Source organism: Bombyx mori, chromosome 15 (assembly GCF_030269925.1).
Source record: "Bombyx mori chromosome 15, ASM3026992v2".
NCBI classification, from domain to species: domain Eukaryota; kingdom Metazoa; phylum Arthropoda; class Insecta; order Lepidoptera; family Bombycidae; genus Bombyx; species Bombyx mori.
In genome coordinates, this window is record NC_085121.1 from 11,374,463 (window position 1) to 11,383,767 (window position 9,305).

The 9,305-nt window shown below is 37.8% G+C and overlaps 2 long non-coding RNA genes across 3 annotated transcripts in view; one reads left to right on the forward strand and one right to left on the reverse strand.

Moving 5' to 3' along the window:
- LOC134200218 (uncharacterized) overlaps positions 1-9,305 on the reverse strand; it is a 32,021-nt gene that overhangs the window by 21,270 nt on the left and 1,446 nt on the right. The window lies entirely within an intron of this gene.
- On the forward strand, positions 1,807-9,206 carry LOC119629539 (uncharacterized). Its single transcript, XR_005245519.2, has 3 exons — positions 1,807-1,936; positions 8,165-8,303; positions 8,586-9,206. It is a non-coding gene; the product is annotated as an uncharacterized LOC119629539 (long non-coding RNA).

Genomic DNA, 9,305 nt, shown 5'->3' on the forward strand with positions numbered 1-9,305 from the left:
GCCTACCTTTTAAAACTCTCCACAAGCCTCGTTTGAAGAAGGACACGTTATAGCATTCGGGAAACGCCGTGGAAGGGAGCTCATTCCAAAGCTCATTCCCAATGGTACGTGGCAAAAAAGATATCTGGAAACGAACTGTGGATGACCGCAGTGGCTTCAGTGGCTATGAATGAACTCTATTCAAATACACTATACAAACAAAAAGTTAAAATAAAAACAAATCATCACAATCGATTCACCTACCTGGAGCCACTGCGTTCATCCACAATGCGCTTCCAGAGATCTTTTTTGCCACTTACCATCCGGCTTTGGAGTGAGCTTCCCCTCCACAGTTTTTCCCGAGCGCTATAACATATCCTTCTTCAAGCGAGGCTTGTGGAGAGTACTTAACGGTAGCCATTGCTGAAGTCCATGGGTGACGTTAACCACTCACCATCGGGTGGGCCATATGCTCGTCTGATTAAGGGCATTAAAAAAAAAATAAAAAAAATCTGAGATGATGTACAAGTCCGTTAAAAATATGTAGGTACGTTTAGTCCTTAACTTCATGGATTCACAATCAATGGTGACTTTTTGCAGTACGTAAAACAATGAATGTGCTTTATGGCGGAGAAGTCTACACAATAAAATTGACAAAATATTTGCGCTGTCCTGTACAGGAGAGAAAGTAGAACCGCAGCGAAACGTTCAGACAGCGATGTTCCTAAAAAAAATAATTCTAAAATAACACTATGATTGCGACGCTCACCGGATATCATTTAGGGTTAATTGATTCAACGCCAAAACTTGAGCTTTCGTGAGATGGATTTAGTAATGAGCCGAGCCGGTAACGGGACATGTCTCGCCGCAATCGTGGCTAGAGACCCCTATTCATATCAGATGGATCACTCGATACTAATGTAATGATGTCTTGCTCACACCCGCTGATCGTACGCGCGAACCATTCAAATAACAAATTTGACGCCGTTGATATTATTATAAAAACTGAAACATACGCTTCTAGACACAGAACATGGCTAACATAAATCCGCATATTTCCAAAGATATACATATTTTTAACGCATTAGTCGGGTGAGATCACTGTCACATCAAAAACGTGAATGCCGCCACTCATAAAGATATAAGGTCAAAGTCGCAATCAATTGTATGCATTGATGCTTTTAAATGCATAAACTAAAAGTAGCATTTAATAAGTTTTAGCTGCGCGTTTTTCGCGATCAACCTCTTGAAGCTTTAATCAGTAACATCTCATCGCGCACCGACAGGTGTCCCTGATTGAGCGAGTAGGATCCGATAAATCGCGAGAAGACATGACACAGTAAGATAAGTTTTCATGATGTATTTACAAGCGATAAAAATTGGGTAACAAAACTCCGTGTAATTGAGTAGTTTGTTAATGGTAGGTACGATTACGTTTGCCATCGATTAACTTATTCGCATAACTTATCGTTTGCTGTAGCAGTAATTAATTAGGAATAAATACTTAATAAATGTCATAAAAATTAGCATTTATTACTATTGAAATTAAAAACCCATTATCCTAGTAGAACCAGACGTTACCTTTCATTATGATATTGTACATAGCAAGTTATAAGAGGTAACAAGTATATAATAGTAAGTTAACATATATTCATATCCTGACAAAAATAAATTAGCGTGCTATAATTAAAAGAATCTGTTAATCTATAATATCATGCAAGACAATCGTGTGTTGTATTTTTATTATTACATAACGCATAATATCTACTATATTCCCCGTTTTAAGCATTCAGAAATTGTTTTTTATTGACGCAGTTGTGCAGAACGAGGTCACGGACCACCCGACGTTGAGCAAAGCCCATAGACAAACCAACGTGAATATCGCCACCGAACTTGAGACATGAGGTCGAATTCTCCATTAAAACCGGTACGCACAAATACTACGAAGCAGTGACAGGTAAGTACATGGCAATACCGCTTCTGTCACCATGAAATCATCATGTTCGAAACTGATTTTTTCCCTATTTTATTGATCCCAATCAATGCCCTTAGTGAATTCATATGTATTATTCTGAAAATAAAGTAGATAGAGGCTTTTGTTTTTGTTTGTTGTTAGTGTACTATGCTGGTTAGTAGTAACTTTTTATTTTGTACTAACAAAAATAAAGGTACATTTTTTGATAAAAAATTTGTTTTGTTTTTCGTATAAATCAATAAACACGTTGAGACAATTTTTCTATTCATCATTTCTATTACCAATTCAAACTATTCACTATAAAAAAACAATTGTAATTTGTAGCAACACATGTATGTATTTGTTTTTAAATTATTATAACTCAACTTGCGTTTTATCGTAACGACTAGACGAGGGCACAAATGGTAGCTCTCACTCACTAGCCCTTCTCGGAACTGGGAGTTGGTCAGGCAGGAATAAGCCGCTCCCTCCACTTATTGCGCTGACACACATTACAAGAATCCGACATCGATGTGAGCCATATTATATTTCTCTTTGCATCAAAATTTACCTAAACTTTTTTTTTATATTTGCTCAAGGTACTTTAGAATAACAGTGATATCGATTTTATATCTTATCGGTTGATTTTTTTTTGTTTTATTATTAAAATATATCGCGTCTTTATTAATTTAATAGTAAACAGTGCTTGTTTGACCTTTTAATAGTAATTAATGTGAATAATATAATTATTAGGGAAGACGTTCATTTGCACATGTATTCCTTTCGAAGCCTTTTTTGTATATGTATTTAAAAGATTTTTTGAGATTGAATAACTAAAATCATTTTATTATTAATTGCAATCCATGTATCTAATTATAATAAGACTTTTAGATTAAAGTGCGAAACAGACATTTTTATGACCCACGGCCTTTTAGTGACTGGAAAATTCACGTAGGTACCCAGTGTCTACATAATATTTCTATATTGTCGCTCTTGCTTCAAAACAGATAGTTAGAGAGGGACAAACAGTATTATTGAGCGGTCTTACTAAAATAGGTTTATTAAGCCTTTATGAATAACACCCGTGTAGTGTATAGGTAACTATAGATGCTTCTCGTGTTTGGAATCCTTGCTCAGACATTATCGATCGCCTCCGAGCTTTCCTATTTGTAATATGAGACAGGTAGGTGCTGTCTACTGCCTGTGTTTGGAATTTGCAGAGCTGTACTATTTGTACTGTTTGGCCAGTAACGTACCCACGGGTGTAGAACTGTTGAGTCAGTATAGTAACAAAATACATACACACACATATTCACTTTATAATCTCACTGATCGCTTAGAGTGTCTGAATCTATATAGAGGCTTAGGTTCTTTATGGATGTGTTTGGTATCGTATGTTTCATGAGCTCTACTGTAAGAAATGATTCGAAATGATGCACTATCTCTTTACCATCGCACCATCTACCTTCGTAGTACAATGCATCTTCACAACCTGGAACCATTGTGTTGATTCATCCATAATGCATTTGCAAAGATCTATTTTGCCACATAACATCCGATACGAATCTGCATTTCCACTAGATGGTATTTCTTGAGTGCCATGATGTGTCTCTTTTCAAACGAGCTTGGTTGTGCCCCTGACATTGCTGATGCTAACTACTGACACACAGGAAGATGCCACCCTGTCTATTTCTTTCTACTGAGGAGCAGTTTCGCGTTCCAGTATAAAGAGATCACTGCTATGTCAAAGCAACAGAGATTCAGTCTTCATGTTTTAAGAGCGGTGTTCATGAGCTTCGGTAACCAGTTAACGCCAGCTCGTCTGCACATTTGAAGCAATGAAAAACTAAAAATACGTAGGCATATGGATTATCTACCGTATTATATTTTAAGTTCAAGACAAACATAATATAGTTTTGTTCCTTGACAAGGTTTTTTCATCTCAAGGCATGAATAATGAAGGCAAAAAAAACGAATTGATAAAGTTTAGGCTATTACAATAAAACTCGTGGCTTTGAAACTTTGATTCATGTTTTATAAATTTTCTTAAATACTTTTTTTTGTATACGACAATACTCCTTTTTTAATTGCTCAGATGTGTAGACAAGCTCACGGCCCACCTGATGCTAAGTTGTTACCGGAAACCATACACATCTACATAAGCATTTCATCTTATTTCGACAATTGAATTAATTGATTGATTTAACTTTATTTCTATTGAACGATAAATCTTTTTCGCAACAGTTCTTACCTTTAATTTGAAAATCTATATGCCAAAACTCCTTGTCATGTGGACCACAGCATCGCCGCGAGACATTCTCATCAATGCATCGCGCTCTCGGCAAGATATCTAACAGTACCCGGCGAAAATTGAGCGTCCGAATCGAGTCATTGAACCGAAACTCGCACCGTTAGACGAACCAATTCTAGCAGGACAGGCCCTTCTACCTACCACCTACTTGCAACACTTATTAGCTTTAGGGTTCCACAAAAATAATAATAAAAGTTTTTCTATTTTAAATATTTACATTTCCAGGCAACTCGAGCTTTGTTTATTAATGTTTCGACTACAGTTCGTTACCTTTTCAATATACATAACAAATGATGTTTGTATGTCTGTATTCAGTATGTTTTCAATTGACTGTGTTTTGCGTTTTATGACATTTTTATCGAATACTCGTGTACATGAAATGGTTGCAAACGATCTAACAAAAGGAAAATGTTTTTTTTTTTTTTTTTTTTTTATGATTGAGAGATTACTGGTGGCCCGGAGGCCTTTCCAGCTTCACCAGGACAGGTGGGCGAGCAAAGGCTCAGCCAGGAGTGGGAGGAAAATGTCTGAAGTCGTCGTGGCCTAACGTAAATAAGACGTCCGGTGCTTTCGTGTTGAGCGATGCACCGGTGTTCGAACCAATTTTTCTAATGAAATACGTACTCAACAAATATTCACGATTGATTTCCACGGTGAAGGAATAACATCGTGTAATAAAAATGAAACCCGCAAATTTATAATTTGCGTAGTTACTGGTTGGTGGTAGGACCTCTTGCGAGTCCGCGCGGATGGGTACCACCACCCTACCCATTTCTGCCGTGAAGCAGTAATGCGTTTCGGTTTGAAGGGTGAGGCAGCCGTTGTAACTATACTTGAGACCTTAGAACTTACATCTCAAGGTGGGTGGCGCATCTACGTTGTGGATGTCTATAGGCTCCAGTAACCACTTAACACCAGGGGGGCTGTGAGCTCGTCCACCAATCTAAGCAATAAAAAAAAAGATATGTTTGCGATACATAGCTTCAATTTATAAGTTAAAATTGGCAGACCCAATTCGCGATCTTGTGCAAAGGGTTGCTGGAGAACATGGGATTTGACTTGATTTATTTTTCTTGTAGCCCCCTTTAGGTATACCAGCATACGGCACACTAATGCTGAGTGGTTACCATCACTCGTGGACGTTAGCCATTCCAAGGGCACAGCCAAGCAGGTGCCTACCGCTCGATTGTCGCTGCCCTTCCCCAACCCTTCAAACTGGATCATGTGATTAAAAAGGAACATGTTATTACCCATTTAGCTGATCACCAGTTGATCAACGACAATATACAGTTTTCGTTCAACTGTTGATATTCTTATAAACTCAATTCAATTCGTCAACACACTAGGTAGAGTCTTGGATTGCTGGAATGGGTCTCTTCTTTGAGCCTTTTGATAGCGAGCGCCATTATTAGTGTGGCATAGAACTCTTTAGTCAAAGTACGTCTTACGGAATCTTGAGGGACTCTACAAGTAAATAGAGTGTTATCCCTTTTGATGGATGAAGTCAGTCATCGTCGATGGCTGTCCTCACAATTTTCATCATGCTGCAATGACATAGTGACCATTGATGGCATAAATTTATAGGTGAATTTAAGCAGGAGGTCTGGGTAATATGCGGGGCATCATAAACTCTCTCAAGGGATAGGAGCTGTGCTCTCAAGTAAAGTACTCTTTGCGGTGACTTTGAGAAGGGGATGAATTTAGTTTAATGGTCAAAATAGATGTTTTGGTCACCTCTCCTGAATCAGACTCCTATAGAAGACGCTTAGAAAATGCTAGGAGTCCTAAACGAAGTTCAAAAAAAGAACAAAACACACAGAAGTCCTAAGACGAAATAGTAGGTGTTTCGTGTCTAATGAAACAAAAATTCTACAAAGCGCTGGTTGGGTTAAGGTTCCAACAACCCCTGAGCCGTAAGAAGCAACTTGGCTATGATTTTGCTTGCTGATGTTCTAAGAGTGTCCTTAATCTGGGGAACCGTAATTGGTCTTCGATGGCAATAAAACTATCTTTACTTCTATTGCTATTTGATCTCAGCCTGATATAAGTAATGTTATGGTTTAATTGAATACTACGTAGTTCACAGCCCACCTGGTGTTAAGTAGTTACTAGAGCCCATAGACATCTACTACGTAAATGCATACCCACCTTGAGATGTAAGTTCTAAGATCATAGTATAGTTACAACGGCTGTACCACCCTTCAAACCGAAACGCATTACTGCTTCACGGCAGAAATAGGCGGGCTGGTCGCGCGGACTCACAAGCGGTCCTACCTCAGGTGTACTTTATGGATACCGAAGACAATCAATAGGTAATAGGTTAGCTTATGGACATGTGCAATGCCTAAAAACGCAATGCCTAAAAACAAAAGTCTTCAACGCTTGCGTGCTGCCGGTCATGACATATGGCGCCGAAACGTGGACATTGACCGTAGGTCTAGTCCGTAAGTTCAAAGTCGCTCAGCGTGCTATGGAAAGGTGTATGCTCGGAGTTTCTTTGATGGATCGACTTAGAAATGAGGAAATCCGTCAAAGAACCAAAGTAACCGACATAGCCCTAAAGATTAGCAAGCTGAAATGGCAATGGGCTGGACATACGTGTCGCAGAACCGATGGCCGATGGAGCAGACGTGTTCTGGACTGGAGACCGCGTACCGGTAAGCGCAGCGTTGGGCGTCCCCCTGCCCGTTGGACCGATGACTTGCGGCGATATGCTGGGAGAGATTGGATGCGGAAGGCGGAGGATCGTTCATTGTGGCGGACTATGGGAGAGGCCTACATCCAGCAGTGGATAGATACAGGCTGATGATGATGATGATGGACATGTGGACTAATTTTATCAGTAGCATTAAGAGTAATTTATTAATTACAGTAAAATAGATAGTTCAAGCTTACTTTAATTTATTTCATAACGAAATTAATATTGGCTATCGAATTACTTACTGAAAATACGAAATGAAAGTCAAAATGTCCAATAACAATCTACAATTCTATTAGTGATTTGCACTAAAAAAAACAATAACAATCGGACCGTCGGTCTACCGAGCAATTAACCCGCTCGATGGAAGATCTTCCCTTTGTCGTTAACCCCTAAACTATCGATGTGTTCTATGTTAGCTTTCATCTTTCCTCTGGTATGCTAAAATTATAAATTTTATGTATTTAAATGTATTATTGTTGAAACAGCAAAGTTTCACAATATTGTGATTGATATTTTTGTATAAAAAGCAAGATCGATAAAACTATAACTTTTACCTATAATTAGTGAGTGTTCGTGTGGTTTCGTTAGCGGTTAAAGACCCGTCGAAGTCATCGATTACAGTGCAATTTTCGATTCGGATGCAAAAAAGCAAAAGTTGCAATGACTATCTAGGACACATTTCGATATTCTGTCCGCTCAGCTAAATAGTACTGTTACGAATACGAAATATAAAGTAGATGGTTTAATTTGTATTTAGTTGGTAAATTTATCGATCGACATTTGATTTTTATAATACTGTAAAAAAAACATTCATGTTTTATTTGGTTTTACAGATCCCGGTGCCTGTTGAAATTCTCAGTTATTTGAAACAATTATAAAAATACGTATTAATTTCTAATTAGTGTGTTCGTTAATGACTAAGTTTTTATTTCCTAAAGCGCCATTAGTAGCATTAAGTGTCCAGATAATTAGCTTTGAATAGTTTGCGGTTTTCATTTCAATAGCACGCAGTATTTTTCTGTGCTAGAAACCAAAATATGAAAAATGTACCTAAAATACATTAAGGTTTCCTTAAATATCTGTGCTAGTATGAGTTCGATTAAAATTAATTGTTAATTATTAACAAAGAACATAGTATGTACATAGAAAATGTGTGTCTACGGTGTACGCATACGCTTCCTCTTAGCTAGAAAGCCAAAGGATTTCTTTTTGTTCACAGCTTTTACCATTCGCGACTTTAACAGTTACCGTCGACCGTTCGCTGGGGCCGTTACGGCAAAATCTGCTGATTCATTGGACACTCGAAACATCCAAACTTTAGAAAGAGGGTTATTATGAAGTAACTCACACTCGCACTCGTAAGGAAACCGTTAATCTATGTTTTTGCACGTTCAATTAAATATTTATCGTAGTAAATGCACGAAAGTAGTGTAACAATACCCAAGTTATAGCGAGATTATAGTCCGTCTTTAGTTATATCTAACGATAGAATAACAAAATCAAAATATGTAGTACATAAAATATAATTCATCTTCTATTTGGTATATCCATGTTAACTACAAAAAGTTAAAGTAGCTAGATTCGTGTCAGAAAATTCTAACAGTTTTACACGTTAGCGACAATTTCCATCTTTATTCCAGGGCACGTCTGTTATTAAAGGGAAAGTGTGCTGGCGAGCTTTTATTCTCCAACCGCGCCGCCTGAAAACTGGGTCAGCTGACTGTAAGGACTTCAGCTAACACTGCCACGATGACCTAGGTCAGGTCACCACTGAATTATAGTTCGCGCTCCGGCCAATCGATACAGGCAGGTGCGATGGCGCCTTGCCTATACTCCCTGGTATATTGCACCTATTGCGCCCTCTTTTTGAAGCCTCAACTTAAATTGTATTAAATTTTCTGCAACCTCAACATTCGGTCTTAATTTCTGTGTCAGCGACATTTTTTTCTCATGCTAAATGGTTTTTGTACACGTACATGATATAATTTGCTTCTATTTTAACTTTTTAACATTTAATGGGCGATGTAAATCCATTCGATGACATTTTTTGGCAATTTTCACAGAACATCTAGAATATGGCAGATTGTTGATAAGCTGACGACAAATGATAATTCTAAAGTCAGTATTAGAAATATGGCCCTGATCTGTCTGATTTGCAGAGGGAGTGTCGGATGATAAGAACTGATAATTGAAATGTTCTTGCCGCTTGTAACATGTAAAAAGTTATTTGTGATTCAATTTAAATAATTTAATTCAATTTATAGCTTCCTAGTATTCTTAATTTGAACTAACATTACTTTAAGAACTATATTTGTATCCATTTTGTGAGCCTAACGCAGAATATATTATTATTTCAATTC